This window comes from Equus przewalskii, chromosome 15 (assembly GCF_037783145.1).
Source record: "Equus przewalskii isolate Varuska chromosome 15, EquPr2, whole genome shotgun sequence".
Taxonomy (NCBI): Eukaryota; Metazoa; Chordata; class Mammalia; order Perissodactyla; family Equidae; genus Equus; species Equus przewalskii.
The window spans coordinates 16,367,231-16,391,153 of record NC_091845.1 but is presented as its reverse complement, the minus strand read 5'-3'; the positions used below and the strand labels follow the sequence as shown (position 1 = coordinate 16,391,153).

The 23,923-nt window shown below is 36.9% G+C and overlaps 1 long non-coding RNA gene across 1 annotated transcript; it reads right to left on the bottom strand.

Moving 5' to 3' along the window:
• Window positions 1-1,033: 1,033 nt before the first annotated feature.
• LOC103563823 (uncharacterized) lies at window positions 1,034-5,264 on the bottom strand. Its single transcript, XR_547950.2, has 3 exons — window positions 4,993-5,264; window positions 4,755-4,833; window positions 1,034-1,448 (listed from the first exon to the last, which is right to left on the bottom strand). It is a non-coding gene; the product is annotated as an uncharacterized lncRNA (long non-coding RNA).
• Window positions 5,265-23,923: the final 18,659 nt, after the last annotated feature.

The window sequence follows — 23,923 nt, the reverse complement described above, 5'->3', positions numbered from 1 at the left end:
CATGTCCAACTGGTCAATTTCTTTTGCAGAGTTCATAGACTATTGCAGACTCTCATTGCCTTCCTTTTCAAATTGATTCAGGTGAGATCTTTAAAGCATAATTTCTCCATCAACACACTTTTACTGCGCACTTTTTCTATGTCTTTGGAACTACAAAAACACATGTAATAGTTAAACATTGGTGGTTTATTTTAATCCACGGCAAAAATTATTCTGGTGTGTATTTTGGAACTTACTTAGCTACACTAGGACCATGAGTTCTATAAACTTAAGTTAGAATAAAGCTTCTCTTCTGGGTGGAGGGCCTCCTAGTTAAGTCACCTGTTATCAGTAAGAATTTTCCTATGGTTCTATTAAATGTACTCACCTCTTCTCTCACATCTGTCTTCTCAACTTTATCCCTAAATTGCCAAAACAACTTGGATTTTCTTGAGGTCTCTCAGAGTTTTTCTGTTTCATGATTTATTTCCCACAACTTTTGACTTACAGAAGGCAATAGTTTATTATAATTTCTATTTTAATGAAAAATTAAAAAGTTTGTAGCATGCTTTAGTGTTAAAAATATATCCATTATATACACATTTTTTCTCTATTTATCCCTTCTTTCAATGTGTATTCAAGGCATTAATTCCATTACACAAACAAACCTATGTTATAACAATGTTCTTTCAAATGCAAGGCATTTAAAATAAATGCTTAGCAAAGTAGTCTTTCAGTTGTACCAGGAGGAGTAACTATTTAATTTCTGTCATCACAGACCAATCACAGGTCCTATTCCAACTTCATTTATTAATATTGAGTCATGGATGTGGCTCAGAATCCTTTTTCTGCAGTTTTGTCTCCACAAATTGGTATTTAATTGTCTTAAAGAAAAAAAGGTGGATGTATTTTGTAGCTAAAGGTAAACTCATTGATTCTCATCTCAGAAAACAATTACAGGGATGGTTTATTTTCTTGATAGATTGTTTCTCATATGTATTGTCATCAAGAACAGGAACACAAATGAAAGTGTAATTATGACTACTGCATAATGTAGTGTCTGCTTTTCTTTTTTTCTTTTAATTTTATTAATGTCAAATTAAACATTATGTCAAACTGGGAAAATTTCATTAATGGGGGTAGAGATTAAATTGTCTGTGGAAAAGCAATCATGGCAGTGACTTCTTTCTCAATTCTCTGCATTGATGGGCAGAGTTCATTTCCTCTCTCCTTGAACCTGGGTTGGCCCTGTGATTGTTTAACCAGTATAAGGTAGAAGAAGTGACACTCTGCCTGTTCCAAGAGGATTGATGGCTCCCATTTCCTCTTGCTTGGAATGCTTGCTTTGGGGTGAACCAGCTGCCATCTGAGAAGTGAATACCCTGAAGTCGCCTTGCCATCAGGAAGCCACGTCGCTATATCATTTAACCTCTATATATTTTGAATTGAGCAGGTTCTTCTTTCAGATGCTACCTCAAGAAAAAGGAACAAATGACGTTTATTAATTTCATCCTTTTCATTAATTTTTACGGCAAACATTTATTGAGTGTAGTTAGGGATACAAGATAAAGAGACAGTATTTTTGACTAGAAGGAACTGTTACTATGATTACAATCTAGGAGACAAAGAAGTGAACACACAAAAGTAATAAAATGTTATAGGTAATATGACAGGTAAATGTACAATGCACAAGTTGGGACACTAAATAAAGAATGCTAATTCTATCCAAAGGCATGGTACCTAGCATACTTTTTGTATATTATTATTATTATGCTTTATGTATATTATTATTATACATAAACTCTCCATAGATTGAGCACAAATCAAATGCCAGGCATTATGCAAGTGATGTACCACACTACTTCTACCTGAGAAAGGAACAAGAAATTATGAATAATATATTTCTAAAAATCTCCATCCCAAATTGATGATCTCAAAGTAGTAGGCACTTAGGTAATTCAATTTCTCAAGGAGAAGAAATAACTAGATTATAAAATGAGATACCTCCTCAAAAAGTAAGCTCATCAATGATAGTTCCTTAAAGTGTATATGGGAAGAGAGAAATAAAGTTCATCCCTGACCTCTTGATGCTGACATCAGAAAGCACAAGATGGTCTTCCAACAAAAATTCCTATTACTTTTCCTACTGACGGAAATTCATGCTGAATCAGCTTCTCTCATTAAACCATGTCTCATTTTTATAATAACGTGTCACAACTGCTGACAAATGTCTCTGAGCGGAGTCTTTCTTCCCATCAGCCTTACAGAACGGGATAACTTATAACCTCAATTTAATTGTTTGTGAGAAGATGGGAATACTGGAAACACAACTTTCAAAGCACTTGAAAATAATTTGGACCCTTTAGTTTTTGAAATTTCACTTCAAATTTGCTTTCTTCATTTTCTCATAGGTAATATACACATAAATCTGTTGCCTAGCACTTTTGGAAATCTTTTCAAAATTGGAATTAGCAGTTTGAATTCAATGTGTCTTACGCAAATTGCTTCATCTATATGGTTGAGTTCCAAAACCACCACTTTCTAGCTATGCAATCTCATGCCAATCATTTGTCTACCTCACATATGCCTTGTGAAGATCAAAGAATATAATACATTGCCTGTGATTTTCACAGTCCTTTTGGCTGAGACATCCATTCTTTAAATCAATGTTTATAACCTTAGGGTTACTTGAAGGAGCTCTAATCAGTACAGCTTTATATTTTTAATTTATAAAAAAGAGCTTTGCAACAATATAATAATCATTGCTTTTTGGTAAATACCAAAGAAGAAACTTGGGTTATATTTCTTTCTCATCTCGTCTTCTCACAATACTGGCTAACATCAGTTCCTACATACGGCAGGGGTTTCAAGATTCTCTATTAAATAGACATCTAAAAGTTTTAGAGTTGAAAACTATCCTATAGAGAGGAGAAATCAGTGGAGGAAAGATAGAATGAGTGAATGGAGATGAATCTGTTAGGGAGCACGTTAGTTGTAGATGCTACACAAAGAAAAAGTTTCATTGTCAAACAAGTTTGAGAGACAATCAATGATAAGGAAGTCAAATAAATTTATTTCAGGAATTCTCAGAGCCTTAGATATGTTGATGTACATTATGATTCTCCAGTAAAGAGTAGTATTCTCCAAAGTTAATCAGCAAACAATGAACTCTAAGAAAAATGGAAATGTGCTTTATTCATCATTTTTCTCTCTTTTTTTTTGGTGTGGGGAAGATTGGCCTTGAGCTAACATCTATTGCAAATCTTCTTTTTGCTTGAGGAAGATTGTCACTGAGCTAACATCTGTGCCAATCTTCCTCTATTTTGTATGTGGGATGCCACCACAGCATGGCTTGATGAGTGGTGTAGGTCAGTGCCTGGGATCCAAACCTGTGAACCCTGGGCCGCCAAAGTGGAGCATGCAAACTTAAGTACTATGCCACCAGCTTGGCCCCTGTTTTATTCATCATTTTATCCCTAATGCCTTCCATCATATCTGACACATAATTGGCACTCAGTACATAACAGTTGATTGAATCGAAATAATCCCTGAGTTTCAGTTCCTGTGTCACTACTAAGTAGCTTTTTGACTTGAGGTATATAACCTTTTCTCTCTGGCACTATTTCTGTTATATAAGAGACTCTAGAAAACATAAAAGCAAAGCAAGCACAAAACAAACAGAAGCTCTGGAACTGTAGCCAATGGAAGCTGAAAATTTTCATTTAAATTTTCCTGATATTCTGAGATCTAGAGAAGAGTTTCTTAATTAAATGGGCAAATTGTGTTAAATATAGGAAGACAAATACATTTAACTGTCTCAGTGTTTCACCCCATCTGTTTTATTATATCTTACTGCTCTCTGTGTAAGTTATGCTTAATATATAGTTGTCCAGTTTTAATAGACTTCATTCTAGAATGAGTATTGTCTCAAATTTAGTTTTTAAACTCATTCTAAGTAAATTATAAAATTCTATCTACTATGTTCATTACAACTGAAAACAGATGTAGGAAAATATTCTATTTACCGTTTTTGAGTACTTACGTACCAGGTGCTATTCTAAGTATAGTACATTTTGCATAATATCTAATTTTATTTATTTTTACCAATATTGCATGATATACATGTTACTGTATCTATTTTCTTAATGAGAAAAATTTTAAGGATCAGAAACATTAAGAAATTTGTCCAAAGACTTATAGCTAAAAATTACAGAGTTGAGACATAAACTCAGTTTTATCCTGACTCCAAATTACATACCCTTAAATAATAAATAATAGAAATTTAAATACAAAAATAAAAGTTCCTCTCCCTTCCTGCTTCATCATTTTACTCTGAGACATCAAGAGAAAGAATAAACTGTCTTCTATATTAAAACCTATCACCTCATCATAAATTTGTACACTATTCCGGTTTTATTCCCAAAGTGATGGATGAGTTCAAACAGACAGAAGGTGAGGGATTGGAATATTAATATCTGAGGTGTCAAATGATTTTCTCCCTCCTATGACAGTATTGAATGAGATTAAACTAATGTTAGCATCAAGATCTTCAAAATATCATTCATCGTCGGGAAAAGGGAATCAATACTAACATCAGAAACTTCCCTCTTACTTAAAGCTTTAATTCACTTCTATGTGCAACTTATATAACCCCAAACAGCTAATAAATTTCATTTTATAATTCCTTATGAATTTTACATATTCATCCTTTCTTCTTCCATCAGTCACTGCATTCATGCCTTCGTTAGTTCAACAAATATTTATTGAGGACCTACCATGTGCTGGCACTGTTGTAGGCTCTGGATAGATCAGTGAACAAAAAGGCAAGACTCCATGACCTAATGGAGCTCACATCTTGATGTGAGGGGACAGATCATAAATAAAACAACATGTTAATTTTATAGCATATGAAAATGTTAGAAGTACTACGTGGGAAATAAATCAGATGAGGCAGATAAAGAGTTTGGGGAAGGAGGAGTGAATTTTAAATTGAGTATTCAGATAAGGACTTACTGGAAAGTGACATTTGAGCAAATACGTCAAAGAGGTGAAGAAATGAGCCAGTTGGATATCTGAAGCAAAAGCATTCCAGGAGAAGAGAGTGGCACAGTGGCAAGTATGTTGAAAGTATATCAATGAGGAAAAGAGTACTAGAGAAACGGAACAGCCATCATAGCTGCAGTGCAAAAGTCACCATAAATACAGTGGGAGAGATAGCTTTACTTCTCGTCTTGATTTGGCTGGGCTTCTGACTTCTTTGACCAACAGAACATGTTGGAAACAATGCTCTATGACGTCCGAGGTGAGGTCATAGAAGGCGTGCAACTTCCACCATTCTCTTGGGATCCTCACTCTAAAGAAAGACAACTGCTACATAAGAAATCAAAGCTACATAATGACCCTGAGGTTGCTGTATTGGGGCGACTACACAGAAAGTGAGACAGAGAGGTGCCTGAGGAGCCCCAGCTGTCCAGGCTCCAGAAGACTGTGTCATCCCAGCTAAGGCACCAAACCTATGAGGAAGCCTTCAAGAGTATGTGAGCCCCGGCCTCCATCTGAGAGAAGTTTCCACATGAGAAACTTCAGGCCAAAACAACCCAGCTGAGCCTACTCGGGTCCCAGGACCTTGAAAGGCAATAATACATGATTATTATTTTTTTTAAGTCTCTCTGCTTTGGAATTGTTTGTTACACACAACTGCATAAGTGAAATCAGTAGCCTTTTGAGTATTTTAATCAAATGTATCATATAATATTATTTGTATTTTTACAGGATTTCTTTGGCTTTGTGGTGGAGTGGGGGGCAAGCAAGAATCAAAGAGACTATTTTAACAATCCGGGCAAAAGATGTTAGTGACTTGGACCAGAATGGTAGCAGTTAGAGTACTGCAAAGAAGTGCTTAAGTGTATTTTAAAGGTCCAGTAAGCAGTTTTACCTGATAGATTTGATATGGGATATAAGACAAAGGGTTGAATAAAGATGTCTCCAAGATTTTTGAGCATCTGGCGGAATGTAGCTCTCATTTACCGAGTTGTGGGAAGAATCTGGGAGGAGCTGGTTTGAAGGTGAAAAATCAGGACCTGAGTGTTGGATTTGTTAAGTTTTACATGTCTATTTGACATGCAAGTATAGAAGGCAAGGAAGTAGATATATATATGTATGTGTGTAGCATTCCTAGGAGAGGTCCTCCTTGGAGATATAAATGTAGGAGTTTCCAGCATATAGAAAATATTGAGCCATGAAACTTAATGAAAGCACAAAAGGAGAAAAGAAAGACCAAGAATTCAGAGCACTTCAATTTTAAGAGGGCAGGAGGATGAGGTAGGGCCAGCAGGGTGTTCACGAGAAAAGGGCCAAAGAGTCAGGAGAAAAATTTGGAGAGGGTGGTGTCCGAGGAAGCCAAGTGGAAATCTTGCCAGTACATGAACCAAGACTGGCATTCGTAATGAAACTGAATAGCCAGAAAACAGCGTAGAGATTTAAAATCTATTTTGTCTTCATTCATATAACCGTGACAACCAATACTGGCATCTTGAGTCCATTCTATGTTCAAGTGCTGGTAAAACTTTAGCAAATGTTCTCAATTGGGAGTACAATTTCAGAAATTGGTGGAGGATTGGCAAGAGTTTAGACCATTAGGATGATATCAAATTATAACAAATAAGAGGAAAGGTTGGGATAGGATATTTTGGCTTCTCCTCTGTTTGTTGAGTGTCAGGGGGCACCCACCACCGTAGTATCTCTTCTGCTTTAAGTGGGGACTTCCCTGATACTGAGGCTGTATCAATCTTGACTGTTCATATTGACAGCTTAAATGGTCATTAGTGATACCATATTTGTTTCATATGTTACATGTGGTCACATACTTAAATATATAAATGTAAACATATAAATTTATGTTAAATATATAAATTAGTCCAACCATCCTATAAAGTGGACTTTACTTTTTCAAGAGGCACAATTAAGCTTCACTTTGCTGATTTTTTCTGCTATATTTCCTTATGTGTTTATTTTAATCAAAACACAGATGTCACAGTCCTGTTACCTTACCCCTTAAGAGTGCTTATGTTAAATAAAATGTAAAATCTCAAAAAATAATGCACAATAATACACACGTACAACTAGTTTTGTAAATAAAAGTTTGAAATGAGCTCCCCAAGGATTGTATTTGCTGTTAAATATTCCCTTTTCAAATGAACACATAATTAATATGCCTCATGGTTAGAACGTAAAACCTACTTCATAACACAAAGAACTGGGGAATTAAAACCATTCTTTTCTTTTTCCAATGTATGAAAGATAAATTTAAAATTCTATGTTTTACTCATTATTAGAGATTTATAATACATACGATGCATCGTAAAGCCAATTATCTAAGAGAAGTTTTAGGTTCACAGCAAAATTGAGATGAAGTTATAGACATCTCTCACATACCTGCTGCCCCGACACATGCACAGCCTCCTCCTTATTAAATCCCCTGCCAGATGGGTACGTTTGTTACAATTAATGAACCTACACTGACACGTCATCATCACCTGAAGTCTATAGCTTACCTTAGGGTTCACTCTTGGCATTGTATTTGGTCTTGGACAAGTGCATAATGACATGTATCTATCATTACAGTATCATACAGAGTATTTTCACTCCCTAAAAATCCTCTGTACTCTGCTCGTTCATGTCCTTCAATTTTAAAGGATAATTTCACAAGGTTAAGAATTCTAGTTTGGAGTGTTATTTTTTTTTTCTCAACACTAAATATTCCGCTTCACTCGCTTCTTGCTTGCATAGTTTCTGAGAAGTCAGATGTAATTTTTATCTTTGCTACTGTGTAGGTAAGCTGTTTTTTTCCTCTGGCTTCTTTCAAGAATTTTTCTTTAACTTTGGTTTTCTGTAGCTTGAATATGACGTGCCTAGTGGTAGTTTTTTGGATAGTTATTCTGCTTGGTGTTCTCTGAGCTTCTTGGATCTATGGTTTGGTGTCTGACATTAATTTGGGGAAATTCTTAGTCATTGTTACTGCAAATATTTCTTCTGTTTCTTTCTCTCTTTCTTCTCCTGGTATTCCCATTACAGATAAGTTAAACTTTTTGTAGAGTCCCACAGTTCTTGGATATTCTATATATAGAGATATATTTTTTTCTCTTTGTTTTCCAGCTTTGGAAGTTTCTATTGGGATATCCTTAAGCTCAGGGATTCTTTCCTCAGCCATGTCCAATCTACTAATGAGCCCGTCAAAGGCATTTTCATTCCTGTTATAGTGTTTTTGACCTCTAGCATTTCTTTTTGGTTCTTTACTCGGATTTCCATCTCTTTGCTTATGTTGCCCATCTGTTCTTGCATAATGTCTACTTTATCCTTTAGATTTCTTAGCATATGATTCATAATTGTTTTAAATTCTCAGTCTCATAATTCAACATCCATGATGTATGTGAGTCTGGTTCTGATGCCAGCTCCATCTCTTCAAATTGTCGTTTCTGCCTTTTGGTATGGCTTGTAATTTTTTCTTGGTAGTGGCCATGATGTACCAGGTAAAAGGAACTGCTATAAATAGGCGCTAGTAAGGTGGTGGTGGGGGGGGGGGGGGTGGGCGGGTGAGGGGAAGTGTTCTGTATTTCTATGATTCAGTCTCAGTCTTTTATTGAACCTGTGCCCCTGGACTGTGAACATCATGTGTGCTTCTCAGTTGTTGTCCTCGCCCCATCCTCCACTTGGGACAGGATGGCTAGAGTGACCCAGAGTTGGGTATTTCCTTTCTTCCACATACAAGGCTAGAGCAGGTTGGAGGTGAGTATCTCCTTTCCTCCGTATATGAGCCTACAGTGGCTGAAGTTGGGTATTTTCCTTTCCCCAGATTGGTTAGGCTCTTAAAATCCCCAATAGTTTAGACTCTGGTAAAATAGTTTCTCTTGAGAGCAGACCATGTTAAGAAGAAAAGAATGCTCTGGAGTATTTCAAAATGGTTCCTTTTCCTCTCCCTCTGCCAGAAGCATGAGGGCATTATTTTTCTATTTACTGTGAGTAAATAGAAAATCTAATTGAAGTCCTATAGGAAAAACTCAGACATGTGTGGAGGCCCCTCATTGACTGGGTCCCCTGGAGTTTTTAACTCTGAGAGTCATCCACACCGAGCCTCCAACAATTCATCAATTACGGTTCAGGTTTTCCTATCCTGGCACTGGTTCCTGTGGAGGTTTCTGCTTGTGGGTTTCTTCTGAGGTAAATTGTGATTCTCTGCATTTACTCGGTGTCTCTCCAATTTGGGAGGCAGTAGTTTGCCCCATGGCCTCTCCTCTCTTAGGATCTAAAAAGAGTTGTTGATTTTTCAGTTTGTTCAGCTTTTTACTTCTTGTTAGGATAAAGTGATGACAAGTTCCAAGCTCCTTACATGCCAGACCAGAAAAAAGGAAGTCTTCTAATTATTACTTTACTAAGGATTTGCATTATTACCAGAAAATTCAAACAAATTTTTATGTTTATAGGAAACTTATATATCTTAGATAAAATGCATGTTTATATACTTTGCCCACATTTCTACTATATTTCCTTTTCTTATTGATTTGTAGGAGCTCTTATAGAGAGGATAGTAATCTTTTAGTTTTTACATATGTTGCACGTATTTTCCTTCATATGGCTGTCCTTCAGGTTCAAACATTAGTATGTTTTAACATTAATTATGCTCTCTTTCTGCATGTGGTAAATATAGTAGTATATTACATATGGTAGCATAGAGTTAATGCAGTAGAAAAATATTTCACTTCTTTTCCTTTAGGTTAGAAAATTAGGAAGACGTTCTTCACCCAATTTTACATTTTCTTAAAGTGATCCACACACACAGAGAGATGTGAGTTTGTGTATATATGTATATATGTGTCTTCCATATTCCATATTTGGAACTTATTTGTGTATGAGTAGTAGTATGAGTTGGAGACCCACCCTTTTCTCAGCAATGCTTTGAAAGTCTTGCATTTTATTTATTATTATTATTTTTTTTAAGATTGGCACCTGAGCTAACATCTGTTGCCAATCTTTTTTTTCCTCTTCTTCTTCTTCTCCCCAAAAGCCCCTAGTACATAATTGTATGTTCTAGTTGTGAGCACCTCTGGTTGTGCTTTAGGGGATGCCGCCTCAGCATGGCTTGATGAGTGGTGCCATGTCCACACCCAGGATCTGAACCAGTGAAGCTCTGGGCCGCAGAAGCAGAGCATGTGAACTTAACCACTCGACCACTCAGGGACCAGGCTGAATTGGAGACCCCTTTTGTACTGAGGAGCATAGTGAACTGTTTCAACACTAGTGAACATTTATTGCACAATCTATCTTTTCCCTCACTCATTTGAAATGTCTTCTTTGTCACAAGTACATCCCTCTATTGCGAGCTTCTCAAGCACAAGATGCCTACTCACACTCCTTGCCTTTGTTTCTTCTCTTCCATTCACAACTAATGCCCATCTTTCCTTTTCATACGTTGTGTGGGCTCATACTCATTCCTTAAATCCTCAGTTCAAGAGCCAAGAGTTGTGCTTTCATTCTACTTGTTATGATATCTGATACTGAATAACATTCAATTGTTGTGCTCTTCTATTATGTTCTTTGTTCCTAGATGGCAGAGTCTATGTCTTTCATTCCACACTTACGTGAATATTCCATAAACTCTGCGCACCAAAACTGTCGGTGTCGCAATCCAATGTACACATCAGGATAGATGCGGAGAGGGCTGATGGCCACTCTGAGTTTATTATAACCAGCATTTCAATATATACATAGCTTACATCTGTTAAACATACACAGGTGTTCTGGATGAAGTAATTAGCGAATGCCAAGAATTCTTAGTGATTTCTCAAGGAGCCCTCCCTTGGCCTCTGTTTTGATATTATCATGTTATTGCTATGCTCCTATATTTTTATCTCGGAGCAGGCAAGGTCTCTTAGGCAACGGTCCCCCTTGCTCCCGATATCGATATCATTTCTCCATCTGTGCCCCCGGGCGGCCGCTGCCTGGCTTAGGTTGCCGCCCAGGGAGTCTTACCCGTCATTGGCTAACCGGCCTTCTCACCTCCGGGTCACAGTTTGTTGGCAAGCTTTTTCCAGTGATTATTAACCCTTCCTGTGTCAGGGGCAGCTACAAAAACCAAACCCTATCCTCAAAGAGCTTATAGTCCAGGTTTAGTTTTGTCTGCCTAGATCCCTATGAAGCGCATGACACACAAAATGCACTCAGTGAATGTCTGTTGCCTATTTATTGTTCTGCCACCCTGTGCAAACCAGATGGTGTGTTCAAATGCAGGAATCCCACTTTTATAGATATCTAGAAACACTGACTGACCAGAATCATGAAATTACTAAAAATTATTTTACGTTAAGGGCTGTTGAAAGAAATAGTTATGTTTAGTATGGAAAATAAAAATCTAAGTGGGAGGAGAGCAGAGATGACAATCAATGTGAAATATCTGAAATACTCCTGAAAGTAGATATACATTTTTTTATATGTGGCCCCAGGGGACATGGAAGAAAGATCTAAGGATATAAATTTCAAGTCAGTGTAGTGATGCTTTTTCTAACACCCAAATGGTATTAGAATGGAACAGGCTCTCTTAGGAAGTATTTCACATCTCCTTTTGGAGCCATTTAAGTAGTCTAGTGAGCCACTCAGTGAAGACATTCTTAAACAAATTGAAGCCTTGAATGAGAATATGGTCTCCAGTAGCTGTTCTTCACATTTTTACGTTGAAGAGCAAATTTTCTACTATTAGGATTATTGGCATGGATCGAAGGACTTCAAATTGCACTAACTATATTATTGATAAATAATAGTGGAATCCCCACCAGAGAGTAACACAACATTTGAACAGCATCCACAGTTACCACCATCCTCATTTTTTGACCCGTCATAGTGAGGCTACTGTTTAAGTCGAGCTATTTATTTCCTTGTCTGCACTCTCTTAATTATTCACAGTTTGGAGAAATGAAACATTTTCAGAACCACCTTGAAATTTACTATACTTATTACTTACAACAAGAGTTGGGCCAATATCTATTTGACAATGTTCTCAATGTACTGTGTAACAGGCCTTGCTGGTAACAATATATCTTGTTTGGGGCAAAAAATGCAATATCACATTAGTGAAAATTTGGAACTTCAGGTGCATTATTACTCAGGTGGTAATATCACTTTGGTTGTAACATCTGACCTTTGACCTCAACATGTTTTGAATTGTAGAACTAATTAACTAATTAACATATAGTAAAGGAGATATACCTTCAAATGGCAGCTTTGTATTTTATATTTAAACTCTAATAAAGTTTTAATTTATTGATGGAAAATTGAAACATCCCTAATAGTTCTTAAGTAGGATGATGTTAGACATATTTAGAACTATTTTGTGTTAATATTTAGAACTAGATTAGCTAAGCATAATACCATCTGTGTTAGTAGGATGTCTGATATGCTTCTGGGTAAACTTGATCCATATAGTCCAGAAAATTCACATAAGCTCTTTGTATGAACTAAATATATGCTGCTTTTTTCTGAAAGAATGAAAATGAAGATAAGGAACAGATGCATGTTTTGCTCAAAATGCATAAAAAATTATAGTGATCATTTTTACGTCTCATTACATCATTAACATATTGAGATTTCCCCTTTACTACAAATAATCTATTTCAATATGTAATTGTTTTTTGAAATATGAATTTTAAACACGTATACATAACTTAAATATTTATAAGTTCTAGTAGATAGTGTTATAACTCTCAAGAAAATTGGGGTTGCCCTGGAGTATGGCAAAATCAGAGTTAGCAATTATTTTAAAGTTTCTGTATTTCGGTTATATAGTCTGTCAGATTGTGGGAATACTGTTGCTCTATGGGAAATGGAAAAGCATTCATGACGTTGGCTTAGGCAAGTCTTCCAGCTTGCAAGGGCAGCATAAATCTGAGCCGCTAATTTTGCCAGTCTTTGTCTTCTTTATAGAGAAAATCAAAGGGATATCACTTAACGCCAGCGCAAATCACAGAAATGTTGTGGTTGGTCCCTTTGAAAGTCTTATGTTAATTTAATACTTCATTACCTGGAAATTCTTTCCTTTGGTTCCAGTTACCACCTTCCCAGTTTAAATCCAGAAAACATCAGCATCTTTGCCAGCTATTTCGCTTTTGGAGAACGAACACTGTATCTCAGCTTGGGGGAAGGTGACAACACTGGCACTGATTCATCTTCTGAGCCTTTTGCTGAGGGTAGTGACTAGTAATTGGACTACTTCTAAGTGAAAAATCAGTGGGTGAACATCCCTCTCTGATGGAAGAAACCTGGAGTTTGCTGGCTAGCTAGCAAATGCAAAATTAGGCAATTTTGCTAGGAGCTAAATATATATGGTTAAGTGTGTGTGACTATTGTGCAGCTACAGAAAGATCCACATGCCAGCTTATTTGTTTATCGTGTTTTGGAAAATGGAATCGTTTAGAGAGAGAGAAAGAAAAGCACAGACTTTCAACTCCATTGATTTTAATTAAGCTAACCCTAGACAGGCAAACACTGCAAAATTCATGAACCTGATGAGACAAAAGAGATTACACAACAGGTACAGGGACCAACGGCTAGTCCTTAATTATCTGATACTGACAAGACAATGACCTGTCAAGTTAATGGAAATTATTTTCCATAAAGTCTGGATGGTATGGCAGAGCAATATTAAGCTTTAGATGAAAAAGAAACCTGGACTGAAAAGAAGGTCCTTGTCGTTAAGAATGAGTACATATGAAAAGATAGAGGCATGAGAAATGCTGATGATATATTAAATGAAAAAAAAAAGACAGAAAATAGTATAGTCAACGTGCTTCCATCTTGTGAAATTTAAATCCACCTAACCATTTTCACCTGTTCCACTAATGCAAAATATATATATAGTCACCTATGTTTTATTTTAATTTTTTCAATTAATTATTAGAATACCCCATGTGCCCTGCTAGAAAAGAATCTAGTAGTGCCTCTCTGTTCTTTGGCCAAATGCAGAGATACCTTGAGTGTGAACAGTGCACCACTGCTATTGCTCTTTAATGCCACACAGTGTTACTGTCAAAGGCTGATCATGAAAAAGTCACTCTTGTCTACTGCTACTGGGATACACTTGCTAGTTGAAGCCCAGCCAAAGTGATGCCCAAGAGGCATCAGGGATAAAGTCCATTTTAGATCAGGCTCCCATGTTGTATCCTTATTCCACAACACACAATGATGGAGCTAGTAAGACTGGGTTTGGAGGAGTTTGCACAAGACAGCCCTACTAGCCCAGCCACCACCAATTCCTGTTCCTCTGAGCTGAGCCCAAGTCAGTGGGCTAAATCATTCTGGATTATATTAATATGTGTCCCAAATTTCACATTCAGGGAGTAGTGATTGGTGTTTTATTCCATTTTCTCTTCTGTCTCCAATAGCCTAGGTTTCTCCGTATATTGACCACTTTTTCTTTCCAATCAGTTATGTCTAATTTCAGTGTAATGAATCACGGGCAGTCTTAAATTCACATATCAAAGAGGGCACAATTTAGCATTCAAATTTAAATTATAAGAAGACTTCCAATTTTTATGTTACATCTCATATATGTCAAATGTTTTCATTGCTCGGCTTTGAAAATAAAGCTCTAACTCTAATATGGGAGCCTTGAAAACATACAAAGCAGACAATTAGTAATGAGAAAAATTGTCAGTGTGGGAGTCACATGGATTCATAAATGAAAGTCCCCATTTACTAAATTTCCCTGCTTGTCCCTCTATTTCTTCAGCTCCACGAAAGTCAGTGGTGAACTACCTCTTCACGGACTCCCAGACAGGTTTCCCTTAAGATGTCTGGTGTGTCTGATTGTGCCAAATTATCATCTGTCTACAATAACGATACATGCCCTTCAGGGAGGCAAGAATTGAGATAACTGGATAATACTCTGCTAAATACTTTTCTCTGAAATGTATTTATGACATAGTATGTCATCTAAAGACCAAAAATGTTTTTGGCTTCAATTATCCAGAAAATTGCCTTCTTTATGTGCTCAAATTTTGGTTGTTTGGCTCATCACAGAATTCCCTCCCAAACTGAATGTTTTAAAAGCAAACAGAGTGTCATTTGAATAAACTTTCAATTTGATTTCAGTACCTGAGTCTCCAGGACAATGATCCTGAGAGTTTTGGTGCCTTTGTGCTTCTATTCTTTTTCTGTCTTTAACACTGAACATTCTAGACATTCAGTAGCAGAGGTACGCGGGAGATAAAGAAGAGGTAACTGATAAAATGAATTATAATGTTAATCCCACATGAAATTTCTTACTAAAACATGTGTAGTCACACCTACTTACATAAAGCAGTTTATTATTTGTCTCTTCGCTCCACAGACCAAATAATGCACACAGGAAACTAAAGCACATTTTCTTAAATAGATCATGGAGGTTCATCTTAATTTTAGACTCATCCTAGCTGACGAGGTAAAATTTGACTTTCCAGTAAATAAATAAATAAATTTTTAAAAGCTGTCTGTACCATCTTGGCAGTAAACATGCTGAAGTCTACCTTTCCATTTTTAAAAAGTCACCTAACTTATGTTTGATAAATGTAAACAAGCTTCTTTTTTGCTGAGATTTGAAATGCTTTGGGAGATGCTTTTATTTCATTTCATTTTGTCTGATGTTGTTCATATCTTTCATGTTTTGCTTATCTTTTGGAAGTGTCTGTCCAACTAGAGCTCTGCCAAGAAGAAATTTTGCAAGGACATCGCCTGCTCCCAGGTATAAGAGTGAGTCAAAACACCACTATTATTTTTACCCTTCAGGAAAAACCTTCTGTGAAAATCCTGATTGCATTTCCTTTTATGAGACTCCCTCTCATATTTATTAACTGAAAAGTTTGGGTCAAATCAGCTACATGCACTCTCTGTAGTTGATCAACAGAAGGATTCTTTGAAAGATTAAATTGCACAGGGCTGACTTCTCAAGTGCAATGGAAGCAAAAAAAAACACATAGTAAAATTGCTAAAGCTGTTATTTTCTTAGGAAATGTAAAATTTTAGCAAATTAAATATATTGCATTTAAGCTCATTTGTACTTGAGGCTGGATTGTTTATAGATGCTTGAAAGAACCATCATTTGTGTGTAGAGATAAGCAAATGGAAGAATCATAATTACCCATAACTGTGTTTCGTGTTTCTTGGAATTTTTAAGTAGTCAAAAAATATCAGTGAAATCAAGCATGGACAAAATATTGCATTATTAATAGTATATTTAAAAGTAAATAGGATCTTGAATGTCTTTATAAATCACTTTTAGTCAACATAATCCTTCAAGCATCAATTCACTGTATTTTAATATGCACATTCATTATCTCTGTATGTGATTTTCCATATCGCTCATTTTTATTCTTTACATTTCTGTTTCGGGGAGAATGTGGAATGTAGAAGGGAGCTCTCAGAAATACATGTCTCCTTTTCCTTAGACAGAGTCACATTTTATGGGTAGATAATGATTTGCAAATTCTAATTTCTCTCCCATTAGCCTTTCTGACTTCAATTGCTTCAAATCTCAACGGTTAAGAGATCCATACACCATCTTTCTCCATCTCCCAACACCGACGCCAAAAAATCTCAGTTTCGTTTTCTAGTCCTCCCTTTTACACCTCATATTACTGAGAAAGTCCTTGATTCTGTTGAAGGTTTTCTGAATAGGGCCACAGCCTCTCAGTCCCCAGTGCCATCTCCTTACTTTAGGTTCTTTCCACCAACGACACCCTGCTCCCTTAGGTTATTTCGGTAGCCTCCTAACTTTTCTCTATGCTCTCGTTTCATCTCTCTCCTGACCATAATAACAACAGCTGCCTTTAATTTACATATACTATGTGCCAGGCCCTGTGCTGAGACTTTTTACACTATTGCATTTAAACCTTACAGCAAGCAACCGTGGGCATAGATGTTATCATCCCGCTTTTCACATGATCAGACTGAAGATTGCTTAGGGTTTACAGTTTTAAATGGAGGCTGTGGTTTGTATCCAGTTATGTCTGTCTCTAAAGCATGAGCTCTGACATTCCTATTTGCTCCCTCCCTCTGCACTGTTGCCACAGTAGCCTTCTTTTAAAAAAATTTATTGGGGTCATAATAGTTTATAACATTGTGACATTTCAGTTGTACGTTATTATTTGTCAGTCACCAAGTATATATACGCCCCTTTATCCCTTATCACAGTAACAATTTTTTAAACCACAATGCTGAATATATTCCATTATTCTGAGCAAAACTCTTCAGTGGATCCCAACACCTGTAGGTTTAAGTACAAATATCTTATCATGACATCAAAGTCCTTAATTATCTGATTCTGTCCTGAGTTTCTAGCCTATTCTATTTTCAACCACTTTCCTGGGTGCTCCTTATATTTCAGGTTAATCAGGAATACGTAGTCTGCTCATAGTTCCCACCTAGAACATGACTCTGTGTCTTTGCCTGCACTAGTCTCTCTGCCTGGAAACCACTTAACTTCACACTTATCCTACACCCTCAGCGCTAAAGACTCTCCTGCTTCCAGGGAGAGTTGCCCCCTTCCTTCTCCGGACCCCTTCACCCTTGTACTAGGCCGTGAAGTCCTCAAGGGAAGAATCCATGTGTTTTCTATTTTTGTATTCTCTGGGCTCTAGCATTGTGCCTTGCTCATACAGGGATTAAAATACGTTTTTAAAAAATGAATGTAAGCACACATTTTCTACAAGAATTTTTGAGCCATCAGTTCTTTAAATAGCCGTACTCTCTTTTTCCATTTTGGAATGGTAGGTACAGTTTTCCAAAATGATCCTATTTGACCAACATGACCAGTTCAGTTAGTCAAAGCCTGTGGACTGGCTTACGACATATTCTTTTGCCCATGAAGAAAGCTTGGTGCGCATCTTTCTTTATGGAACTATGCCAGGAGCTAACTATTAGACTAGTGAATCCTCTCTTTCAAAGCCACTCTTTGACTTACGATTAAGATTATTTTTCTCAGTGACACTTGATTCTTCGTGTGTACATTTCCTCCTCATGGCCATGTTTAAAATTGAATTGCTTATGTGTCTTCCCCTGACTTCTCCTTTAAAGCAATTATCATTTAGCTCATTTTTTCATAGACCCTTATTCGAAAATTTCTGGCTGTTACACTTTCTTATAATTTCTATTGCTATTCCAGGTTTATGCTTAAGCTCAGTGTTGCATTAATAAGGCTGGGCAAAGTTTCAACAACATTTAATCTTACATTTTTAATTATTCCTCACATTTTACTGTCTTGACACATTTACTGTAATAAGGGGAAATCATTAATTCACTTAGAAATATGTGTGTGAAAACTATAGTTTTCCTTTTGATTAATTTCCATATTCATCATTACTTTGCTGTTAATTTACCATGCATTCAAGAGAATGAGCGCAAGGAACATGATTTTTTTCCCTTTGTGCAAAATGAACTGTCTTAGAAATCAAGTGGGGCTGAAAATTTCTTTGCATTTTGACTGTTGAAAAAGAGGAGAATTCTTCTTTTTTGAAGATGTTTTCTGGTCTCATCCTCATGTTTCTTCTCCACCTAAATACATCCAACTCTTCTCTACTTTCCTTGAAAAAAATACCATAAGCTGAGTGGCTTATAAGCAACAGAAATTTATTTCTCACAGTTCAAGAGGTTGAGAAGTCTAAGATCAAGGCAACTGCAGGTTCAGCGTCTGGTGAGAGACTGCCTCCCAGCCTGTAGATGGCGTCTTCTCACTGTGTGGAGAGAGGGAGCTCTCTGGGATCTCTTTTATAAGAACACAAATCTCATTCACGAAGGCTCCACCCTCGTGATCTAATCATCTCCCAAAGGCCCCACCTCCTAATACCATCACATTGGGGATTAGCTTTCAGCATATGGATTTCAGAGGGACACAAACATTCAGTCTATAGCATTGCCATAGCCACTATAATATCAACTTCTAAAACAGGTTCTTGTCCCTTGTGAAAAGGAACTAAATCTTGATTTTCCTTTGTATTAAGAAAGGCAATCGCCTAAAATAACCTTTTACAAAAGCAGCTTCAATTTAAACATTTTCTGAATGATGCCTCTGTCAGGAAACAAGACCTATACTTGGGTATGGAAGTCAAATATCTTATTCAGTGTCAGCAGCAGTGAGGGAGACCTGGAATAAAGTTAAGGTCTTTAATCATGTTTGACATTTTCTCTTTTGTGCATGTAGTTAATTGATAGTAAAGTGGCAGTGAATACCAAAATTAATGAAAAGGAGCCTATTGTTTTTACACAGCTGATAGAAGTAGCCATGTTGGGAACACACTAAAATTATAGTTGTGAAATGAGAGCCAAAATGTAAAACATATAATAGCTAAAATTTATACATCACTATACACGCCACATGCTATTTCAAGCCCTTTTTATAAGTCAATAAAGCCCTCAAAACAATTCATTGAGGCTTTCTACTATTCTCATTTTACAAAGTCGAAAATTGGGGTCCACAAAAGTTAAATAAATTCTCCTAGTTTATTTTTAATAAGTGGAAGGACCTAGGATTTGAACTCAGGCAAGCTGACTCTAGAGCCCACATTATTAAACTCAACACTATTCTGCTATTTACTAAATAAAATAAAACCCAAGCAGTCCATGAAATTTCTCTGGCTCCAGACTTTCCTTTTAAAGGACCAATTCTGTGTCTGCCCATACTGCACAGGAGCGGGGATGAAAGATTATAATAGTTTTGAAGGTGTCCTCTGTCTTGGACTTCTCCTAGGTCTGAATTCTGATTTTGCCTTTTACCAGAGTTGTGACAAGTTACCACAGATGGTCACACATCCGTTTGCTGATCTCTAAAAGGGCATAAGACTATTGGACTCAAAGGATTTGGGGGAGCATGAATAAGGGGTGACGTGTATGTAAGTAGCTTAGCATGGTACCCAGGATATCCTCAGCCCTCAATAAATGATTGTTAACTTAAAGCATCCTCTGTAGTAACCCTTGGTGGAAGAGGAGAATAAAACATACTTCAGATTTGCAGAGAGCATAACCTCAAACTCAAATCCCAAGCAAAATTTCTCTTGTTTTAATACAAATTCATACAAACTTCGCATTCTACTCTGTGTTATACGCTTTTATGGTAAAAACATGATATTTGGAATTACTTATTACCAGGAACTTATTTTTTAAGTGTGCTGCCTATCTCCTTGGCTAATGGTCAAGATTATATAGCAGTGAATCTATATCCATTTTGAAAAATTGGGCTGTGGCATGAATCCGCATGCAATAGAATTCTACTAATTTGCTCAAAAATAAATGTAATAGAGAGTTTTAAGACAGCAAAAACTATAGCAGCATTTATTAAACTTTTTCTGTGTTGTGGCACAGAGGGTGTCACGGATGGATCACCTATACTTCTTTAAGTGTCGGGTGATAATAATTCACAGCAGCTTGGCTGGTAGTCTTTGCTCTCCCTGGGCTCCCCCACCAATATGCTCTGGGGCAATGACTCAGTGGTACGGCTTTGCCTCAAGCTGTCACTAACTGTGCTGCTTAGCTTTCCTCCCCTGCCCTTGCAGTTAGACTGAAGCTAGTCTCTCTTGCCGTTATTTACTTCCTTCATTCTCAGTTTTCTAAGAGCAACTCCCCTCCCCTCCCCACTCCCTAAAAAGTCTCTTGAACCAGAATCCTCAACTTAGGCTCTGCTTCTAGGGAAGCCAACCTAAACCATAGAAATGCAATATTCAAACGGAATGCTGTAAACTCCATAAGAAAGGAGAAACTGAGTTTAAACATTTTAAGGAAGAATGATTTAGATGCTCAGATTTTAATTTTTTTGAGTGTCATCTATCTCAGTATTTCAAAATGCAGTAATATACTACTGGTGGTGTATGAAATGCTTTTAAGTGAAAAATTGTTCCCTTTTGATTACTATGGTTTTATATTTATGCTAATAACAATTACATAAAATATAGATATACAGCTAGCATGCCAAATACATGATTTCATATTTATGATTGCTTAGGAGCAGGAAAAGTTGGAAGATACATATGAATTTCATTTTAAAAACATTTATTGCAGGGGCCAGCCATGTGGCCTAGTGCTTAAGTTTGGCATGCTCTGCTTTTGCAGCCCAGGTTTGGTTCCCTGGGGGCAGACCTGTGGGTGGCCATGCTGTGGCTGTGACTCACATACAAAGTAGGGGAAGACTGGTATAGATGTTAGCTCAGGGCAAATCTTCCTCTAAAAAAAATAAGTAAAACATTTATTACAGGTACTAGTTGGATATGGCAAATATTAAAAATATAAATTGATGGATGCAATTTTAGGAAATACTTCTCATTCCCTAAGTTCTTCTTGCCTATAAACATCTAACTCCTAAAGAACTAGAATCTGTTTTTGAATCTTGAGTAAATGAAGTAGACTGGGGGATGGTGAGAATTTATTTGAGTTGCCATGTGCCAGTGCTATCCAGCCAAGGTGGCATCCAGCAAATGATTATAGTAAATTTCAAGTGACAACCTCCCAGAAGTTGCATAGTGCCGTGATCCTTTTCCCAGCTAGGTTGTTCCCATCACTGACTGGCCTCTGAAGTGTTTTGGTTATTGCCTGTTTTTCAAACTGTTTCTGCTGCCTGCTGTCACTGTGTCTGAAAACTTCCAATCTGTCCCCTCAGCTCAACATAGGAGAGCCAGAGCTGACTTCTGCATCTTGAAATCATGAATCCTAAATGTTGAAACCCAAACTCCTATTTTAGAGAAGGTACAGTTTGGTTTATTTTAGAAAGTTATACATATTGTTTTAGCTCAGTTCTGGTAAAACTTCCCCACATATCATATACACATTAAAAACTGGAGAATGTTCCAAGTGGATCTACAGTGGATGCCTGCAATTCTATTATTGGAGATTTTAGATTTAAGACTCCGTTCCCTACTTAGATGCCAAAATTCTGAGGTATAATAATATACTATTGATAAAATCCGTAAACATCACACGGAAGGTCAAAAAAGAAAGCATAAAGGGTTGGAATGATAAGTAGTTTCAATATAGAGGCCAAGGATAAAGGTAGAAATCTTGTAAATGTCAAGTGTTGCAGGTTGGCAAAGGCATGGCGGCTTGATTTTCTCATAGGGACTTGCTCTACTGAGTTATTGAATGAGTTATAGTGTACTCTACCTTCCCCACAATAAAGTGTGTATTTTCCCATCTCGTTTTTTTTAGACATGATTCATTAGGGAAAAAAAGAAAATCCTGCATCAGATTGCAGGGGTTAGGAGATGATCTTTAATTATTTAGGTCAGGTGCACTAGCTAGGGCCTCATGATGTTTTTGAACCCAGCAAATTCCTGTAAAGAATTGTTATGTATGTGTGTTTTTAGGTTTTGTGGAAAGAGGTCTATAAATGACAGTAGGTTCTAAAGATTTTCCTGATCCCCAAAAGGTCAAGAACCACTGGAAAGTGTGGAGAACAGAAGACCTAGAGAAAATGAGAATAATGACCTTGTTCCCTGTAAAATATATAATCTTAAATATAAAGTGGATTTTAGTTTAATTGTCAACTTTGTATTGGTAACTCTGACTTTTTTTTAACCTCACCAAACTTTCTCTTAACCAAAACCAGTGTCTTACAAGCACATCTCTCTTAAATACAGCTTTTGTCCAATATCTTCTAAACCATGATTATGCTTTAAAATTTTTTTTATTGTGATAAAATGTAACTTAAAATTTACCACTCTAGCCATGTTAAGCGTATGTTTTAGTGGCGTTAAGTACATTCTCATTGTTGTTGCATCACCACTAACCATCTCTAGAACTTTTTCATTATCCCAAATGGAACTCTGTACCCATTCAACAATAACTCCCCATTCTCCCTACCCCCCCAGCCCTGTTAACTTCTATTCTACTTCTTGGCTGTATGAATTTGACTGTTCTAGCTACGTCACACAAGTGGAAGCATATAGGAATTGTCATTTGTGTCTGGTTAAACCACATGATTTTAATTATATTCAATAGGGCCCATGATGACAAGATTTGTTCTCATTTATTATTTGCCTTTAGCACCCAGATACTGACTAATACATAATTGTTTTCAAAAATGTGTCTAGAAAAGACCACCCACATAATCTAGTTCATAAGTTTTTAGTACACTCAAATTGTCTCTCGTGAATTTTGAGAATTTAAAAGTAGTATGGCATAGAGATTGAGAGCAGTCTTTGGATTCAGACAGACATGAGTTCTAGTCCCACCAATGTCACCAGCTAATTATGTGCCTTTGGTCACATGTCTCATTCTTTCTATGTTTCAGTTACTTCGCATTAAAGATGAAGAACATAATGGATCTAGCTCAGAAGTTGGTATGAGAATAGAGTGAGGGAATGTCCCTGTCTATTCAATAAATATTTATTAAACACTTATTATAGCCAGACAATTCTTTAGGTACTGGGTGCACTGTGCTGGATAGTACAGAAAAAGCCCACACCTTCAGGAGTTGACAGTGCCTGGCACAGAGTAAATTGCTTAATAAATGTGGGTTGTAATTATTGCTGTTCTCGGTATTTGATCCCCATTTTGAAAAAAATAAATCTGCTTTATCATATCCACCCATGTTTTAAAAAATTTCAAGCATTTTGGGGCCCGCCCAGTGGTGTAGTGGTTGACTTTATGTGCTCTGCTTTGGCAGCCCGGGGTTCGCAGGTTCGGATCCCAGGCACGGCAGACCTACACACATACTATTCATCAGTCACGCTGTGGCCGCATCCCATATGAAACAGAGGAAGACTGGCACAGATGTTAGCTCAGTGACAATATTCCTCAAGGAAAAAGAAGAAGAAAACTGGCTACAGATGTTAACTCTGGGCCAATCTTCCTCAAACACACACAAAAAATCAAGCATTTTATCCAGCCCTTAAATACAGTACACAAGTCAGAATGTTAAAAATGTGTAAATATTGGGGGCTGG